Source organism: Ursus arctos, unplaced genomic scaffold (genome assembly GCF_023065955.2).
Source record: "Ursus arctos isolate Adak ecotype North America unplaced genomic scaffold, UrsArc2.0 scaffold_30, whole genome shotgun sequence".
Classification (NCBI taxonomy): domain Eukaryota; kingdom Metazoa; phylum Chordata; class Mammalia; order Carnivora; family Ursidae; genus Ursus; species Ursus arctos.
Genome location: NW_026622986.1, coordinates 16,348,433 through 16,353,046, shown reverse-complemented (window position 1 = coordinate 16,353,046; position 4,614 = coordinate 16,348,433). Strand labels below are relative to the sequence as shown.

General features: G+C 40.2%; 1 non-coding gene across 1 annotated transcript; it reads left to right on the top strand.

Moving 5' to 3' along the window:
* Positions 1 to 1,500: 1,500 nt before the first annotated feature.
* On the top strand, positions 1,501 to 1,691 carry LOC113241409 (U2 spliceosomal RNA). Its single transcript, XR_003311572.2, has one exon. It is a non-coding gene; the product is annotated as a U2 spliceosomal RNA (small nuclear RNA).
* The last annotated feature ends 2,923 nt before the right edge of the window (positions 1,692 to 4,614 follow it).

Below are 4,614 nucleotides of genomic sequence, written 5' to 3'. Positions count from 1 at the left end.
TTTTCAGTAGTGTTCAGTGGTTTTTGAATTAAAAATATAGGGTGAGAAACATCTTCTTCGTTGATCTTAGAGCTCCGTTTAGAGAGGGAGCTGTCTCTGTTCCGGAGATCACCATGCTGAGCTTCTGGACATCAAAGAACTGGAAGAACATGAAAATCGAATCCAAATCGACGTTGTCTGTATTGCTGTGATTTAAAACAATGCCCCTCACCCCAGCCCCACAGAATAGACTGCACACCTTTGCTTCATGTGAAGCGTTTTGGAAGAACCAAGGAAGGGCCTTGAGTTAGGAGCCGGGAGGCGTGGAGAGTGGCAAACAGACACAGTGAGTCATGAATGAGATCAAGGGTCTAGAGGTGAACAGAAGTAACAGCGACAATGTAAGTGCCCAGGAATTTGCGGAAATATCAGAAGAGGGCACTGTGCTCCCCTAGGGACATAGAACTAAAGGCTCGAGCCAATTTTATTTTAATTTTAAAAGGTCAAGATGACCTCAGCCAACATCTATGAAATAAATAACACTGACAAAATAGGACACAGTTGGATTTTGTTTTTTGATCCACTGGGGTGTCTTTGTCTTCTAATAGAGGAGGTTTTCACACACACACACACACACACACACACACACACATCTACCCGTTAGCTTATTTCACGCTCTCAGTTACAAAAAATACTCTGCGTAAAATTTTTTTTGTTTGTTTCATTGTATTTTGCTTTAACTATAAGGACTGAGTTTCCTTTGTCTTTTACACCCCATCATGATCTGGAAGTCATATAGTGTTATTAGTTGCCCCAAGAAACAAGTGGAGATTTGCCTGTAAGAAGTTTGCTAGAAAATGTGCTCAGGAACAGTATCCCCAACGATGTGAGGAACGTAGGACTAAGCTGGGAGAAGCTGAACTATGATGCAGTTGCAACAGAGGCCTCAGCCTATCTCACATGGAGCTCTGAGATTGGGAAGGCCCTTCTAGGACATTCCAAATTAAAGTGTGGGGGTGGGAGTGGGAGAGTTAGTCAGTGGCTAGCATTTATGCTCCTGCATTGACTAGTCATGGATGTAGGCTGCCCCTGGAGGGTCATGTGTTCATGCCCTAGAAGCAAGGGAGCTCCTCCAGTTGAGGGCACTTCCCAGGGAGGGATCCAGGGGGAGCTTCAGGGGGCAACACTCCCAGCAGCTGGGGAGCAAAGGCCTCAGTTCTGGAGAGGGGATATGGTGGTACCCACAGTGCTCATTACACATAGCTTCTTATTTTCCTACTAGCATTAAGCCGTAAATGAAAAATACAGGGATATCTTTTTTCTCATTTTAATGTCAATAACTATATTATACTTCAATGGAAAGAATTATTGACTTGCTTTTGGGTCAGATGAAAAATTTAGCAGAAACACTTCACTGCCTAGTTTTGGTTGATATAATCTGGCATTTTGGATGAACATAATTAATAACATCATGTTATATTTCTGCAATGTTTATCTTGCCTTTAAGAATTAGTCTTCTCAATCGCTTCTCGGCATTTTGGCTAAGATCATGTGCAGTATCTGTTCTTATCAGTTTAATATCTGATACGTCCTCTATCCGAGGACAATATATTAAATGGATTTTTGGAGTTAGGAGATGGAATAGGAGCTTGCTCCGTCCACTCCACGCATCGACCTGGTATTGCAGTACCTCCAGGAACGGTGCACCCCCTCCGGGATCAAAAAAAAAAAAAAAGAATTAGTCTTCTCATTAGTACTATTACATTTTGTAACTATTCCAACATCTTTATAGATTGAACCATTTAAACTCATAACAGCTAAATATTAATTTTCTTCACTGCCTTGGCCTGAATGAACAAATGAACAAAAGAGCCCGAACTGAGGAGAATTATACCTGCTTTGCTGCTAAGCCCAAAGCCAGCATTCCCCAACTGGCATCCATACTGCAAAGTTAATATTTTAAAAATCTGATCATGGAAAGTTGCATTTTGGCCTGGTTTTTTCCCCCTTTTGGTCTCACAGGAAGGTGACTTGGAGACCTAACCAATCTACTCAGTTAAAAACTATAGCAGATCCAAGTTCCTCCAATCCGTGAAGGTGATGACAGAACAGGCAAGAGACTAGAATCACATTCACTTTGGTCTATCCACCCACCACCCTGCTTATATTTAATTCTTCTAGCAACTCGTTGGAACTTAGGAAAGGCACCTTGATCTTAGGAATGCATCAGAAATATTGCATAGCATGATTATCAGTACAGGACACGCAAGATTTTGAGTCTAAAGCAAGAGATTGACTCCAGAAACCACAGGTGAAAGCCAGGTTCTGTACCCTATCCTTACCTGTCGTATGACACCAACTTTTCAATAAATTGACCATTATCACATCTATTCACCATTCATTCAAGTGGGGAGAGCTGAGAGGAGGGTAGGACGCAAGATGAGATCAGAAGTATATTTCGGAGCATGACTGCTCTTGTGTGGATGGCAAACTAGGGACTTGGCATGTTACCCCCTGATTGTAAACTACCGTTCACAAAACGTGTATTATTAGAAAAGTCTAAGGCATGGCCGCTCGGACGTGGTGCTCCACTGGAGGTTAAGACAGTGCACAGGTTAGTAGACCTAGCAGCATAACTTTTGATTTATTTTAATGTGGAAGTTTTAGCTCTTTGGCTGTGAATGGAAGGGAATTTGGATGGAGGGGACGTGGATCTATATCATGCCATGTAGTGTCATCATTCTCGAGATTTGGGGAACACTGGCATGACCATGTAGGTCCAAGACCTGTCACTGCAGGCTAAGTTAGGTACGGTTTAAACAAGGCATGAGACCCTGTATTTGGTAACATGCTGTATTAAGTCAGCAGTAAGATGTTTTTTTGGAATCCTTGTAGCCTACTACAATTTAAATTCCTCAGTCTTCCATTAGTTTGTCTGGTAAATATATTTTTAAAAAACCATGCATAGACATTGTCTTTTATTCTATTCTATTTTGGGGGCACCCAGGTGGCTCAGTCAGTTAAGCATCTGCCTTCAGCTCGGGTCATAATCCCAGAGTCCTGGGATCAAGTCCCACTTCAGGTTCTCGAGCCTGCTTCTCTCTCTCCCTCTTCCTGCTGCTCCACCTGCTTGTGCGCGCTCTCTCTCTCTGTCAAATAAATAAATAAATAAATAAATAAATAAATAATAAGTAAAATCTTTAAAAAAATTCTGTTTTTTTCAATTGTTATATGTGGGTATTATTCATATCTGTGAATATTCATATTAAATGTTTAAAAGTCAGTTGTTGGTACTGTATATTCTTTACAGAGAGCTTGTGCGCTCTCTCTCTCTCTGTCAAATAAATAAATAAATAAATAAATAATAAGTAAAATCTTTAAAAAAATTCTGTTTTTTTCAATTGTTATATGTGGGTATTATTCATATCTGTGAATATTCATATTAAATGTTTAAAAGTCAGTTGTTGGTACTGTATATTCTTTACGCTAATTAGATAATAGAAATTTCCGTTTATATTTTTTTTCCTGAAGGTAATCTGCTTTATTAGTCAAGCAGTTCTTTTACTGACCTGATGTCCACAAATAGACATTTCTTTAGAGCTGATGACAAGAAGTATGATACCATGCAGATTTTTGTCTGTCCTTAGGCTGCCCTTTTCTATTTCCATGTGAATCTCATTGCATAAGGATGTAAGTAATTAATTAGCCAATTTGTAAGTAATTCTTTCTGACAAGCTAGCCACCTTCCTTTAGCAAGGGTGTAAAATGAGCAATCTAGAGGACATGTATTAAATTCATTAATTAAATTAAATACAAAACCAAGGACTTCCAGGGATGTTTCTTTTGTAAAGCAAACTGACATTTTATAATTAATAATTACATTGCAATCATTTAATGTAAATAGTGCCTGATTTTAAAGATAAATTTATAAAACAACATCAATATCAAACATCATCATATGCTAGGGCCTGAATGTTTCTACTGTCAGATTTTCAGGTGACAATTTCTCCGTGGATATTATCAAAGAGGAAGTTTTTCTGGATTTAGAAGACTTCCCCTGTATCCTTCTAAACCTTGGAAGAGAGAGTAAACTGATGAATGTATTCTAATACATTCTAATGTATTAGATGCATTCTAATATCCTGGTCTATGTTGGTGGTGTGACAAGAATGTCACTTGCCATGTTAGAAAGATGTATCATGCAGGAGGATAATTATTGCAAGCTGTGCTCACTGCAGAGGGAGCAGGACCAGTCTTGGTAATACAGTCAGGCAGATCCGATGTGATGGGGTCGAAGGTCACTGCAAGGCTCTCTGCCTGCAGCAGTAGGGGCTTCCTATGGAACCGTCAGCCTGTCTACTTTGCCTGATGCACCTTTATGTTTAATGAAAACAGTGGTGAATGGTTAAAAATCTTCAGGTGGGTGTTGAATATATGCATCTACAAATCACGATGAAGCGTGAGTGGGCACTACCTGTTGCAAGGTGAAGAGTTCCCAAAGAGAGGAGATGTAAGGGTGCTGGCCTGAGTCACATTCATGCTTCTGTGGTGGGGAGCATGGGAATTGCACATAGCTGGGCAGAAACAGGGAGCATGGGCAGGCACCACGGCAGCCTCAGGGCTCCAAGTGGGGAG